We start from the raw sequence: 16,290 nt of genomic DNA, 5'->3' as shown, positions 1-16,290 counted from the left end.
TTCCGTATATAATGGAATTGCGCGTGTGGGGCCTCAGGGGGTTAGACCCGACTTGTGATGCCATGGTTGCGAAGACTTGGTTGTGATTTGTGAGTAAACCATATGCATGACTTTCATCCCAATGGGACATCTTGTCTCCAGCGAGCAGTTTGTAGCTAAGGTGCGGCAGGACTTCAGGTTGGTGTACCAGTACTTTTCGGTTGAGGGGTTGCCTTTTGTGCCTGAGCCATGCTTCCAGCAAGAACCTCCTAAGACCCCCATCATGGAGTACATAGTAAATCCGGCCAACTTGAGGAGTATACCAAATGGCGCAGAAGGCTACCTCGAGGGAGGATCTGCCATGCTGGTTAAAATGGGCAAGGGATGTGGAGAGTGACATTGAAGATACATTGTGGCCTACATGTGTCTTTATATGCAGAAGGTGGCATTAAATACCTGATTGATACTGATGCTGTTTGCATTCCTGCATAGGGTGTTTGTGACTTCCACTCGCCAGAGAAAGTTTGATAAGGAGGCTGACAGGAGATGTCCGAGATGCAGGGAGATGTAGACTTTGTACATGTGATTTTGGCATGCCCAACTCATGTGGATTTCTGGGCTGCTGTGGTAGAAATGGTTGGCCATATAATTGGGCCGGAAAGGCCTAGGAATATATTATGCTATATGTTTGGGTGGTTGCCTGGATTTCTCAAAGGTGCTGTTGATAGGGATATTATTAGCCAAGCTATGTGTTCTAATGCAATGGTCAAGACACCACTAGTCCATGTAACATCTGGGAACCACTTAAGCAGGGCTGTGTATGTGGGGTCGGGCAGGGGAATGAGTCTGCTATCTGGAATGTGTATTGATTGTGCTCAGGAGTGATCATGCCTTGTCTTTTCTCCTAAACTGTAGTGATATTGCTGGATTCAATCTCTGTATGGTGTGTTATGTCTATTCTGTGATCATGATGTGAACCTTAAATAAATAAAGCTTTTAAAATAAAAAATTCTGTCTCTTCAGTGCAACTTTTCGAAACGCGGCTAAAACTCCACCTGCTAGCAATGGAAGAGGGCCAGCATGCACGCCATGTCCCTAACAAAACTTAACAGCCCCAGGGCTGCTCCCTGTAATTTGAAAACACGCAAATACTATTCCACGGCTGTCAATGTTAAACATATTGTTATGCTCTCTAGTTCCTGACCATTGTATAGGTACCTACTCTTATCCCTTCAGCAGACGGTCATTCAACCCAACTATGCTCTTACATTAAGGCACCTTATCCTAAGACTGTCTCTTCTCTCTGACATTGCCCACTTGTGCAAGTCATTTCAGTTCGAAATGACACATTCTTCTTAAATAAATACAATTTCAAGATGTGTATTAACCTTAGGAACTGTCTTCCGGCAAAGGTTGTTTATCACACTAGCTGCCTGATAGTCGCACTGTTCAGCAAGCTGCATTTTACCACACTAATGTCTTTCTTCTGCAGCTGTTAACTCTCTTTTAAGGGTGGGTACTCTTTGACTAACCATGAACTGTGACCTCTTACCTCATACCAAGATCTAAGATAACAAGATACAGCTCTTCAGTGTAAGGCAAAAAATTTACTAAGGTGCACTCCACAACTAGACTAGGGCATACATCTACATTTCTCTATGCAAAAAATCACCTCTTCTCCAGAGTAAAACAACACAGGGTGCCATTGTTCATTTGCCTTCAATGCTAACATCACAGAGTATTAACCAGGCAGAGCAGGCTCTGGACTAGTAAACCTGTGATCCACTATAGGCAATGCCAAACCATTGCATCACAAATTATAAACAGCATGGTATGCATAAGTCAGACATTTTAGCAAACAGCACATTTTGAAGCTTGCTGGGAATAAGAAACAACTGAGTATCTCACAGCCCATAAAACAGCTCCACAAGCATAAATGCATTCTCACTGGCAGAGGAAAGCACTATATCAGTAGCACTCTAGACAAAAACAACACAAGCTAAATAATTGCTAAAAAGGTATATACCACACGAGTCCAACCACTGCTCGTTCAACATTGAATAGAAAAGTATACAAAAGAAATAGCACATACCACACAACCTTATCCTCAAGCAGTCTCCGCAACCTTGCACCATTATCACTGGCAACACCCTAGGCTTAATCTAACAATGTCATGCAAAACCAACATGTTATTTGCCAAAGCCCACAGGAACATACAGCCTTTCCACACATTGTCAGGCAGAAGGGCATCTTCCCTTCCATCTTCAAACAAAGGGAAATCTCACCACTTTTCAAAAAGACAAAATTTGACCCCACATAACCCTCTATTCACTACCCCACCCACTTCTATTCCTTCGAATAGTTGAAATTGAAGTACACCCACATCGCCACACACTGACTACTGCAGACACAGTTATTTAATTGTTCTCATTGACTGCACAGAAATGCAGGTAGTCAACAACACCATCAGCATCACAGATGTGGGTGACCCCAGCTTTTTGGTGAACATTGACCAGTCAGAGAAGTGCATCTTGTCATTAATTTGTAACATTTTAACATATATCTGGAATGTTTGCTGTTCCTATTGTCCAAGAGAATCATCACCCACTGAAATGTAACTTAAAGTATTGCTGGTCGTAGACAACTAAAGACAGAGGGCCTTGCCTTAATACAAGTCTAAACAATTCAAGCCTGAACGTCTGTAATGTATGAAACTAAAGTACAATGAAAGAGCTTTTGCGCATATAAACATTGGCACATTGTATGCTCCCCAACAACGTCCCTGTCGCTCCCTTCTTCAGTGCTCCTGTATTCAAATTAAGAACTTTTCACAATTATTAAATAAAAAAACAATTAAGATAGCACCCAAAAGTTGCAATAATTAACACAAATGGCCTAGACATACAAAAGCAGTATGGACAAGCAAACTCCCATTATTATCCCGCAAATTGGCCTCCAGCAAATGGCACTTGATATTTTGGCTTTCTAGGATATTATAGGGCATACCCCCTCTACCTTTTAGGAATCTTAAAAAAAGGATTGAGGATGAGGTAGTAATAGTGTGTCCTACGGTCCTGCGAAGTGGAAACAGGTGCATTGCCCTACTCATGAGCAGGCCCATCAATGTCGTATCCCCTTCGGGGAGCATATACTGGGCATGTGAACCCAAAGAGAAGGGTACATGGATAGGGTGCCACCCACAGAGTCCCAGGCACTGCGAGTGGGCGGGAGTCTTTCCCATTTGTCAGGCAACATGATTCTATGGCACATGGCCATGTGAAGCACAACAATAAGCTGTGACCTAGAAGGAAGACTAAACCCAATGTCCCTGGTAAGACAGATCTGGGCAGAAAAGATGCTTGCCTTGTCAGCATGTTGCCACAAAAGTCACAAACAGGAACGGTTCAGTGTTTGTGCAAACTGGCACTTCTGAATCTTTCACAATCTGAACACCCACACTTTCAGTTTGACCTAATTTCATGCCCTGGCAACATTATACCTCCTGTTACTAAAATAGAATACCTAGCGACGACATTTGCAGATAAATACGATTGCCTTCCCTGTCATGCATAATCATGAGTCATCAATAATCCACCCATTGGCACCCAAGTGTTACCCACTTAGACATTGGAGCACCTCCTCCTTTTTTATCCTGCATTTACCAAATTGTTTGTAGACTCTCCTGCCCCCCCCCCCACATATCCTCACACATGCATTCAGAGAGTCTACTCGTAAGTGTGGGACAGCCTAGAAACATGAACAGCAATCCGGGCACTTTCAAAATACTTGCCCATGCTTTGCTTGATAAAATGGAAGACTGGGCCAGTCAGAACAATGTACTCGCACCCATCCAATTGGGCTTTCGGGAAGGCCTGGGTGCAAGTGAGCAGTGCTTGAATTTGTACTTGGTCATAGTCGATTATATATTGAAACAGAGCCTATCTGCATGGCCTTTATGGACCTGAGCATGGCATCTGTAAGGTGCCAGAAATTGTGAAGTTCTCTAGTCCATTCATTGTCCGGCTAATATATTGACTCTACTTGAAGCTATCCACCTGAAACCATCTGCATGAATTAGAAGTGGCACAGATGAACACTGGACTGACTTCTTTGCGGAAGGATCGTGTGTATGGTATGGCAAGGATGTGTGCTGGCTCCACTACTGTTTAGTTTGTGTACCTTTTTTTGTATTCAGCTTTGACATCAGTAGGTGCTGAGTTACCTAAATTGGGGTGTATGGAATTACTAACATGTATTTATTTATTTATGTTTGCATTTCTTTACAGCACACATACCCCTTAGGTATTTAGGCACTAGTTTCATTGTGGAAGGGCAGGTTATTTATAACACGCTTATGTCTACTTATTTTCTTCCAAGCAAAGGGTGTGGGATTCGAACCAGTGTTTGCTTAGCGTGGTCTTGCTTCCAAGGCCCAAGCATTGCCACAGAGCTATCCTCTGGTCCCATAACATTAACATCCGCTGATGATACTCTATAGATGGCACTTATCCCTCACTCCCTTTAGAGGTGTATTGTGGAGTACACCCAGTTGCTGAATCGTTTAGATTTGAATGTAAATGCTGCTAAATCAGCAGTGATGGTGTGCCATATGGCCAGGCGTCCACCAAGTTATCTGGTAATGCTAAGCAATGACAACAGACTTCCCATGGTGACGGAGTTCGATTACTTAGGAGTACGCTTTTCTTTGACTCTTCTGTTGCTCCACACATGAACAGACAGTGTAAACATTTTGTTCAAGCCCTGGGGGCAGTTTGTTGCTTTTTGGGTATATTTAGTGCCAAACCTTTAGATTTAATTATCAAAGTATACCTTGGTAAAGCCACATCAGTTGCAAAGTATGGTCTGAAACTATGGGGCTTTGCGAAGGCTAAAGACATCCAAGTGTTTCAGAATGATTTAAAAAAGATATATTCTCAGCCTACCATGGTCATCAGAAAACAGAGTGCACTTGTAATTAGGACCACCACATATTGAAACTGATCTAACCATCTTACCGGTTCTTCATTGGATCTCCCTCTGGAGAAACGAAAAAAGCGACCCTGACACAAGACCTAATTAAAGTGTTTTTAGACAAAGATAATGTATTGATGATATCAAGGATGAAAAACATACAAAGCACACTTACTGAAATGAATGCACCCAAGTATTTCAATGCACCAGCCACATTTTCACAGGTCAGGGGTGAGCAACTAAAAAAGGAGATGATTACTCATATCCAGAGTAGAAAAGAAACACAAGAGCTTCTAAAACCATCTAACCTAACCCATGTAATCATCACAATGGGTACACTTCAAAAGTACTTGTTATGGCTACTAACCAAGCCCAACACGTTCTGATCACTAGGTCAAGATTCCAATGCTTGCCCCTGAAAGCAATTCAATCGACATGGTCAGGCAACTGAGCTTATGGCCCTTTGGAATGTGCATATTGTTAGGATTACACCAGTACAATTCTGAGTGCAAATAACCGGACAACTCAAGAAGATGACAACTCACTGTTTTATTAACAATTATCTAAAACATGGAGGTTACAATGAACATCAACGGACGTGCGCTCAGTCTCTCAATGATCTCCACAAAAAATACAATTCTTATACTCAATTATGCGTTATACTCGTCTTCAGCGAGGGAAAAAGGGGCATGTGACATCTTTTACGCCGGGTCAGCCTGCAGTTTGGGCAGCCATCCGGACCGTCAAATGTATCCGGTAGCTACTTTCTTTCAATGCAAACCGCATTCAGTTCGGACTCCACACGGCAGAGTTCTGGCCCTAACGAATGCTCAAGCACTGCTGATAAATTACCAGGCATTAGGGAACTACGCCCTTGGCCCAACTGTAACGCTCACCTGATTCCTGCAGAGGCGCCGGTCTTGACTGGGTGAATGCCGTGTCTTCAAAGGTGATGTGTAACACACGGTTGGTTCCTCGGGCTGGACCTCTGTGCACTGTGTGTCTGACTCGGAGAGTAAGATGTCTGCAGATACAAAATATGGGATTAATGAACTGGGGTTATTGGGTGCCTCTCTCCTCTTCCCTTTCTCTTCTCCTGTAGGACCCCAAAGGTTAACGATCTCACCTTAGGTAGGTGAACGCCGAGCTCTCCATCTGCCTCGGGGGCAGGGTATCGTAACCAGTTTCTTCACTGGATAAGGGTGCAGGCCTCTTGACCTCAGAGGACTGCTGTCCGTCGTTTACTGCACGAACGGTAAGTTCTGGGCACTTCAGATGTCTTAAAAGTCTTTAAGTGCGTAAGGCGTGGCTGCTGTGGAGCGGTGCCGAGGAGCACGTCAGTATGGCTTTTGACTTATGTAAAGTTCTTTTGTAATGATACCTCTTGTTTTGCAGGGTTCAGGCGATGGCGGATGGCGGGCTGAAGAGAGTTGAGGATCGAACCCGCGTGTGGAATAGAAGCGCTTGGAAGCACGTAAGTGAGCGCTTGTGGCCTGCTTCACGATGCGCACTAACTGTCTCTTTTACCTTGCAGGTACAAGTTCAGAGCTTTAGAGAAGCTGAAGGGTGCTGGGATACCAGCTGATTTCGGCGTGGGAAGGAGTGATGGCACGTGAGTAGTAAAGTTGCCCAATGTCTCTAAACGCACCTTCCTTTGTCTTTCAGATGCGGGATGCAGCGTTGAAGGCCTCCGGAGCGTGCGAAGAGCCGGTAAGCTTTTGTCTTTCAGATGCCGGAATGCAGCGCGAAGACCTCCGGAGCGTGCGAAGAGTCGGTAAGCCTTTGTCTTTCAGATGCCGGAATGCAGCGCGAGGCGTTGGTGACAGCCGCTGGACCAGGTAAGAGATGCGCTGCCACTGAAGACAGTAGTGCTAACCTGTTCTTTCTTTGTCTTTATAGGTGCTGCTGAAGACTGGATTTCAGGATGGTAAGCCTTTGTTCCCTCAGGCACAGGATCAGAAGACACGGTGAGCGTTCTGCTGCAGAGAATGCAGAATAACGCAAAGCAAGATTCATCCATCGGGTGTGGTTTAAATAGCCTCCTGTAGTGCTTAGGTGTCTCCTTCCACGGCCTCGCCTAGGTAAGAAAAGAGTTCCTGCTTTCCAGAAAAGTTCCAGTGTTCTGAACCTAGGGAGTGGCTCCTGCCCCACCCAACAGGAAAAGTAGTCCCAAACAGAAGAGGATCAGGGGCTCAACTGGCAGGTAAGTAAGCAGCATGGTCTGCTGCAGGTAAGTCCACCCAAGCATTATGAGCCCGGCGCTTCCAGCGCTGGGACTGGGCATATTTATGAGCCTGGTGCCACTGGCGCCAGGACAGGGTCCAAAAGGTCCCAATTGGGACTGGCCGGCACCCGGAACCGGGGTTATGGGTCTGCTTCCAAGGGAGTTGGGTAAGTCCTGACCCTTTGGAAGCAGAGATCATGACAGCACCCCCCCTCAAGGCCCCTCCCAAACCGGGCTTCTCCGGGGGTTTGGGCTTGTTAGGAAATGTTCGATGAAATCTTTTGATTAGACGAGGCGCGTGGACATATTCTGCAGGTTCCCAGGACCTTTCTTGGGGGCCGTAACCTTTCCAGTCAATCAGGTAAAATAGTTTAGATTTGGAGATCTTAGAATCCAGGATACTTTTGACTTCAAACTCGAGTTCTCCATCAACTAGGATAGGTTTTGGAGATTTAGTTAGCCGGGTTTTAGGTTGCACGGGTTTTAGTAGAGAGACGTGGAAGACCGGGTGTATCTTCATGTGAGGGGGCAAGTCCAACTTGACCGCTACCGGATTTACTATGGTAGTGATTGAATAGGGACCAAGGTATCTTGGGTTGAATGTGCGTGGTCCTTTTAGAGGTAGATATTTGGTGGATAACCAGACTTGATCTCCTACTTGATATTGGGGGGCTTCCTTCCGATGTTGGTCTGCTCCTTTCTTGTATTGTTCTTTAGCCCTTTGAAGGTGAGAAACGGCTTCCTTAAAGGCTTGGGTGATTGTAGAATGCAGGTGGTCTACTGCTGGTGTTCCAAGATCTTGGAGTGGATCCAAATCCGAGGTTCGAGGGTGACTACCGTATAAAAGAAAGAACGGGGTCTTCCCGGTTCCCGAGTGGACAGAGTTATTGTAGGCATATTCGGCTATCCAAAGGATATCTTTCCAAGTTTTTTCAGTTTGTTGCAGCATGCAGCGTAAATACTGTTCCAGAGTTTGATTGGTCCTCTCGGTTTGTCCGTCGGTTTGGGGGTGGTGGCTGGTCGAGAGTCTCACATCAATTTGAGCCGACCGACAGCAACTTCGCCAAAAATGAGAAATAAATTGACTTCCTCGATCCGAAATTAGAACCGAAGGAAAACCGTGCAGTCGGACGATGTTTTCGAGAAATTCTCGGGCCATAGTTGCTGCTGATGGTAAGCCTTTGAGTGGAATGAAGTGCGCCATCTTGGAGAATAGGTCCACGATTACTAAGATCGCATTGTATCCGGAGCATGGAGGTAGATCGGTGATGAAGTCCATAGAAAGCGTATGCCAAGGGAGAGGTGGGATGTCAATAGGGCGTAAGAGGCCTGCTGGTTTTTCCTTTTGGCTCTTGTTTTGGGCGCATACTCCACAGGACATTATAAAGTCTCTGATATCTTTTTTCCAAGACGGCCACCAGAAGTAGCGCTTGATCTTTTCCGAGGTTTTGGCCATACCGGGATGTCCTTCCATTAAAGAATCGTGATAACAGGAGATTACCTTTTTCTGTAAATCTGTGCTGGGCAGGTATAACCATCCTTGGAAATACAATAGATTGTCCTTCACCGTAAAGTCCTTTCCCTGCAGATGCCAATTCTGTATGTCTGCTGGAGTTACCAGTTGCCTGGCTTTATCCTTGACTTCTTCAATGGATTGTGTGGCGATTACACCCAGAATTCTTTGTTCGGGAATGATAGGTACAGGTTTAGGATTGATCAAGTGTTCTTCCACTCCCATCCGAGAAAGGGCGTCAGCTTTACCGTTTTTCGTACCAGGTCGGTAGGTAATTATGAAGTCAAACTTGGCAAAGAATAGTGCCCAACGGAGTTGCCTAGAGGATTGAGCTTTCGCGGTTTTCAAATATTGTAGGTTACGGTGATCTGTGATCACAGTAACGGTGTGTCGGGCCCCCAGAAGATAATGCCGCCAAGCCTTAAAGGCGGACTTGATAGCCAGAAGTTCCTTATCAGTAATAGTGTAATTGATTTCGGGAGGCGAGAATTTGCGGGACCAAAATGCCACGGGATGCAACTGATTGGTTACTGGGTCCTTTTGTGATAAAACTGCTCCCATGGCAAGACTCGAAGCATCAGTTTCAACAATGTAGGGGAGTTCTGGGCGAGGATGTTTTAAGATCGGTGCAGAGATAAATTTAGTCTTCAAATTCTGGAAAGCTTGTTCCGCCTCGGTAGACCATTCAAAACGTTTGTTTTTCTTTAACAGGGCGGTGATGGGCTGGACTATTCGAGAGAATTCGGGGATAAACCTGCGGTAAAAGCTAGCGAAGCCTAACATGCTTTGAACACCTTTTACGGAGGATGGCGAAGGCCACTTGAGAATTGCATCGACCTTCTTTGAATCCATACGCACTGCGCTAGGTGATAATATGAATCCCAAGAATTCAACTTCAGTCACGTTGAAAACACATTTTTTCAACTTAGCGAAAAGTTTGTGTTGACGCAACCTCTCGAGGACCATTTTCACGTGTTTCCGATGTTCAGTTTCCGATGAAGAATAAACGAGGATGTCGTCAATATAGACAACGACACACACATCTATGAGCTCTCTGAGGACGTCGTTCATAAAATATTGAAAGGCGGCCGGGGCATTGCAAAGTCTGAAGGGAATGACCTGATATTCAAATAGCCCATACTTGGTGCGGAAGGTCGTCTTCCATTCATCGCCCTCTTTTACTCGTACCAAGTGGTAGGCTCCTCTAAGATCCAGCTTTGTATTTATGCATGCTTTTCTGACTTGGTCCAGGAGTTCAGGGATCAAAGGTAACGGATATCTATTCTTAACGGTGATCTGGTTCAGGGCGCGATAATCTATACAAGTTCTAAGGTCCCCTTCTTTTTTTGGAACGAAGAACAAAGCTGAGGAAGCAGGGGACTTGGAAGGACGGATAAACCCATTCGCTAGGTATTGATCCAGGTATTGTCGGAGGTGAATATTCTCAGGCTCGGTGAGGGCATAAATTCTACTACAAGGAGGGGTAGATCCAGGTATCAGGTTTATCTGACAGTCATAAGACCTATGAGGAGGTAGAGAGTTAGCTTGATCCTTCCGGAAGACATCTTGGAATTCTAGGTATTCGGGAGGTAACTGGGGAATCTCCGAAGAAATTGCTGCCAGTGCAACATCAGGTCGAGGGTAACAAATGGAGACACATTCTGGAAACTGAACCGTTCTTGCTCGCCAATCGATCTGAGGATTGTGCTTCTCTAACCAAGGAATTCCTAGAATAATCTGGAACTGAGGGGCCTTGATCACATCGAACACGATCTTCTCATAGTGTCCATCTTGACTTACTAACGTCACTTCTTGGGTGGTATGCGTTACTGGTCCGGAAGCTATCTCCGTACCATCCACCGTAGTAATGACGTCCTTTACAGCCTTTGGACAAAGAGTCAGAATCATCCTCAATACCATTTCATGATCCACATAATTGCCGATGGCACCGCTGTCGACATAAGCTTCAATCGCATGTAATCGATCCGGACGTTCAGGGCTAATGAGGACCATAGGTATCACAAAATGCGAGGTCACGGAACTGGTTTTAACGCTCGGCAAGAGGACCTCTATTCTTGTCGGGCGAGGTCGTTTCCCTGCTCAGAGTTTGTGACCCTGGTAACTGCAGCTCCTACTGCCTTCTTGGCTGGTTTCACCAGACAGTCTCGAAGAAAGTGCCCCGAGTTTCCGCAATAGAGGCATAATTGCAGCTGTTTTCTCCTTTCCCGCTCCTTTTGGGTTAGTGGTCCTTTCAGGCCCCCTATTTGCATGGGTTCCCCGGAGTCTGCTCCTTTGGTAGGAGTTGGTGGTTTGGAAAACACTCGAGCATCAAACTTGGAACGATCGGCCTTCCTGTTCTGTAGTCTGTGGTCTATTTGAACGACTAAGTCAATATAGTCCGAGCAGTCTTGCGGGGGATTCACTACTTGGGCTAACACATCTTTGAGCTCTCCACGTAGACCTCTATAAAACAGCGTAATCCTTTTGTCCTTAGGCCATTGGGTTCCCACTATCAGTCTGTTGAAAGACGCAATATAAGCCAAAAGGTCTTGATTACCCTGTCGTAATGAAAGGAGCTCATTGTCCAAGGCCTGCCCCAGTGAATGTCTTGCGAACAGTTTTTCCATGCTGAGCTGAAAAGCTTGAAAATCATGGAGAACCGGATCATCCTGATTAACTAGAGGGATCGACCCATCTGCCGCACTGCCACTGAGGTACGAAAGCACGAAAGCTACCTTAGCTTGATCTGTTGGGAAGGCTGCTGGCCGGCATAAGAAGTGCAAGCGGCACTGATTAATGAATACTGCAAACCTCTTTGGGTCACCAGAAAATCGTTCGGGCGGAGCCAGAGGCACATTCCCGGGTAGATTGATCTGCACTGGGTTCATAGAGGATGTTGAAGGATGATTTGCCCCTGATGCGGGCAACTGAGTTTGTCCGGCTTGTGACTGTAGCAATTGTCTAGCGAGATCATCTGTTCGCTCCTTGGAAATAATCAGTTCCCTTCTTAGAGCATTCGTTTCCTGGCGGGCTGCATGCACTTTTGCTCTTAGTTCCCCAAGTAACTGGGCTAGCTGGTCGGTATCCGAGGTTTCCATAGCGCCTGGGTGGGAGTTTTGCGGTAGGCTTTGCGTTCTGTAACGCTCACCTGATTCCCACAGAGGCGCCGGTCTTGACTGGGTGAATGCCGTGTCTTCAAAGGTGATGTGTAACACACGGTTGGTTCCTCGGGCTGGACCTCTGTGCACTGTGTGTCTGACTCGGAGAGTAAGATGTCGGCAGATAGAAAATATGGGATTAATGAACTGGGGTTATTGGGTGCCTCTCTCCTCTTCCCTTTCTCTTCTCCTGTAGGACCCCAAAGGTTAACGATCTCACCTTAGGTAGGTGAACGCCGAGCTCTCCATCTGCCTCGGGGGCAGGGTATCGTAACCAGTTTCTTCACTGGATAAGGGTGTTCTGGGCACTTCAGATGTCTTAAAAGTCTTTAAGTGCGTAAGTCGTGGCTGCTGTGGAGCGGTGCCGAGGAGCACGTGAGTATGGCTTTTGACTTATGTAAAGTTCTTTTGTAATGATACCTCTTGTTTTGCAGGGTTCCGGCGATGGCGGATGGCGGGCTGAAGAGAGTTGAGGATCGAACCCGCGTGAGGAATAGAAGCGCTTGGAAGCACGTAAGTGAGCGCTTGTTGCCTGCTTCACGATACGCACTAACTGTCTCTTTTACCTTGCAGGTACAAGTTCGGAGATTTAGAGAAGCTGAAGGGTGCTGGGATACCCGCTGATTTCGGCGTGGGAAGGAGTGATGACGTGAGTAGTAAAGTTGCCCAATGTCTCTAAACGCACCTTCCTTTGTCTTTCAGATGCGGAATGCAGCATTGAAGGCCTCCGGAGCGTGCGAAGAGCCGGTAAGCTTTTGTCTTTCAGATGCCGGAATGCAGCGCGAAGACCTCCGGAGCGTGCGAAGAGTCGGTAAGCCTTTGTCTTTCAGATGCCGGAATGCAGCGCAAGGCGTTGGTGACAGCCGCTGGACCAGGTAAGAGATGCGCTGCCACTGAAGACCGTAGTGCTAACCTGTTCTTTCTTTGTCTTTATAGGTGCTGCTGAAGACTGGATTTCAGGATGGTAAGCCTTTGTTCCCTTAGGCACAGGATCAGAAGACACGGTGAGCGTTCTGCTGCAGAGAATGCAGAATAACGCAAAGCAAGATTCATCCATCGGGTGTGGTTTAAATAGCCTCCTGTAGTGCTTAGGTGTCTCCTTCCACGGCCTCGCCTAGGTAAGAAAAGAGTTCCTGCTTTCCAGAAGAGTTCCAGTGTTCTGAACCTAGGGAGTGGCTCCTGCCCCACCCAACAGGAAAAGTAGTCCCAAACAGAAGAGGATCAGGGGCTCAACTGGCAGGTCAGTAAGCAGCATGGTCTGCTGCAGGTAAGTCCACCCAAGCATTATGAGCCCGGTGCTTCCAGCGCTGGGACTGGGCATATTTATGAGCCTGGTGCCACTGGCGCCAGGACAGGGTCCAAAAGGTCCCAATTGGGACTGGCCGGCACCCGGAACCGGGGTTATGGGTCTGCTTCCAAGGGAGTTGGGTAAGTCCTGACCCTTTGGAAGCAGAGATCATGACACCAACTCCCCCGGATACATTTGACGGTCCCGGATGGCTGTCCAAACTGCAGGTTGAACCTGCATAAAAGAGATGTCACATGCCCCCTTTTGCCTCACTGAAGATGAGGACCACCAGTAGCTCTGACACTGGATTCTTGATTTCGATATACATAGGACCCTCCTATGTGTAACCTGTTTCTTGTCCTGATGAAGGCCGTTCCACCTAAAGATAGCTTCTAGGCCGAAACACTGTTGTGTTGACCCAGATTACTTGTGTTGTAAACACTCCACTATTGTACAGCTTCTACACACTTGTTTTTTATATGCCCTGATTACATTCTCAATACTCTGATGATTCTTTACCCCTAATAGGGAATACAGGGTTTGTAATTGTTGGAAACCTATACCCAAAATGTACTTTTTGGTCATGCTACTAATGTACCATGCCATGTATTGTATTCATGTTCTATGTTGAGTATCCTATGTCTCCACAAATGTATTTGTAACACTTGCTACTTATATATTAAATAAGAACTAGAGTAGCAGACATTCTGAATTTGTTTTGAATTGTTGTTTCAGGATTTAATGTATTTTTCCACTGGTCAGGCTCCCCATATGACCTTACTCAATTGTGTTCTATAAATGAATTCTATTTACTACTCATAGTTAGCCTATATGATGACTTGATCTATCTTCTGTTTCAGCGTCTGTACATTTATTAAACTTCTGTTTCCTGCAACACTTTGCTAATGTGTAATCTTCTTTTCCACATTGATAATGACTCCATTTTTACTTCTTAACTTGCACTTTAGGATCCAGACTTTCACCCTGATTCATGGATTATTTGCGCCAAAAAAACGGGATTTGTGTGCGCAAATCCCTGTTTAACAAATGGCGATTTGCGAGCAGAGTGGCACATAAATCTTTTGGCGCAAATAATCCATGAATCAGGCCATTGTCTTCAGTCAGTATCTTGGGACGTTGTGCACACTTACTTATGATGTCATCAGTTTGTTTACTTAACTCTTTCTCATATTCCTTCAGAGAGTTCCTCCTGCAGGTTGTCATCACTTTGGGGGTACATTTGATAGGGTTGTCTGCATGGGTATCTCCTTCCAAATACTCGCTGTGGTATTGGTACGATAGCTGGAGTCAGGCAAGACACAGACTCAGGTAGGGAGGCGGGACCTCCTGAAGATGTATACAGCTGCTTCTCTATACAACGTAACTGACAAATCGTGTCCTCTATGTCAAGCTCCTGTTAAAGACCTTTTGAATTTTGTATTGTTGGGTCCAACTTATGCAAACATTAGAAAGAAAATGCTGAAAATAATCTTAAAACAAACTTGTTTGGTCCAATGCCATCCAGCAGTGTTGTACCTGTTATGGGTAGATTCTCCCAAGGTGGGCTGGTCACTGTTATCTTATCTACAAATGGCATTGTACAGAAAGAAACAAGTAATAGAAGACATGTCTTGTAGTGACAACGCATGCACTTAATTACTTGGAAGGTACTGTTTTATTTATTTCTGCTCAAATTGTGTGTGTGTTTTGGATCATATTTCTTTTTTTTTTTACTTGGTGTTTTTATGAAGCTAGTTTTCTCCCGAGATAAGCAGATGATGCTGTAAGGTAACTAGCATCAGAGAGAGGTTTAAGCTCCCTACTGTTCCCCCATCCATGACAAATGTCAAATAGATACAACTGGGGAAACAGGTTACTTAAACGGCATAATATTGAAAACTGATTTTCACTACTTTGGATTATTATAATCATAATTGTTTATCTATAAGCACTTAATAACAACCCTGTGTTGCGCTGCATTGTCTTGCTTCCAAGACAAACGTGTTGCCCCTGAGCTATCTGCCCTCCCCCTGGATGTTTAAATAATTAAGCCTTAAGAAACAAGGGAAGGGTCATTATGTCAGTCTGCCTCCAAGTTATTGGACAAGATAAAAACAAAATAAGTCATGGAAGAGCATTATCCAAAGCGATAATGATTCCATCTGAGGTCTGTAAAGCTATTAGCAGAAATTAGTGCCGGAAATCCGATACCTTGGCTACACTATATCTGATTGCAATTCTGTGGCCAGGTGGTGCGACGTACTACACAAGAAAGCGGCACCTCTCGCCACACAAATGCGGATGGTATAAATTAAATTATTCTGCAAATTCTCACTGCTACCACTACTTCAATTTTATATTTTAAAAGTGGAGTCTATCATCCTTTATGCTTTAGACATGTGTTTAGTGGATATTAACAACCATCTTGATCAAGTACAAGGGTGTATGTGGAAAGGAGCCTTAAGGTTGGCCAAATTGACACCGAATAGTCTAATAAGGCAGGAACTTGGCATCACTGCCTTTTCTGCACGCCGCAACTGGCGTTTATTGGCAAACTTCGCCAGAATGTTATATCCACCTCCCAATTGCTTATATGAGGACCTGGGGCAGATAATGATTGCGTCTGAACGTTCGTCCATCACAACCTACTATGCTCAAATGGTGCAGTTATTGGATGGAATTGTGAAGCATTGCATCATAGAGAATGACTGGTGTAGAACAGTAACGGAAATTGAGTCATTAAAGAGTTACAAGGAAGCAGCTCGTTTTTGCTCTGCCAGACGACCGCATAAGCCTTATTTAATTCAGTTTCCCTGTAACAAAGCCAGAGAAACGTATCTTCGTTTTAAATTGAACCAATGCCTCACTTTAGAACGAATCTGTGGCTGGAGTCCGTACTGGAAGGCTACCGCAGATGCAGGATGCAGGTTCTGCAATGATGGCTTAGCCAAAGAAACCCTAAAACATCTAGTTATATTGTGTCCTTATTTTGAAACAACGCTTGTTCTAACAATCACATCCAATGATGTGCTAACTGAGGGTAACAGGGAATGGCTTTGGCTGGCCTCGATGTGGGGAACGCGAACGAGCTTTATACTAGCTCTATGTAGATTCCTAATGATTATAAACAACGACCTTGAGATGAGGTTTCGAATGA

This window comes from Ambystoma mexicanum, chromosome 7q, assembly GCF_040938575.1.
Source record: "Ambystoma mexicanum isolate Mex_15411 chromosome 7q, UKY_AmexF1_1, whole genome shotgun sequence".
Classification (NCBI taxonomy): Eukaryota; Metazoa; Chordata; class Amphibia; order Caudata; family Ambystomatidae; genus Ambystoma; species Ambystoma mexicanum.
The sequence above is the reverse complement of the archived record's forward strand: the minus strand, read 5'-3'. Positions refer to the sequence as shown.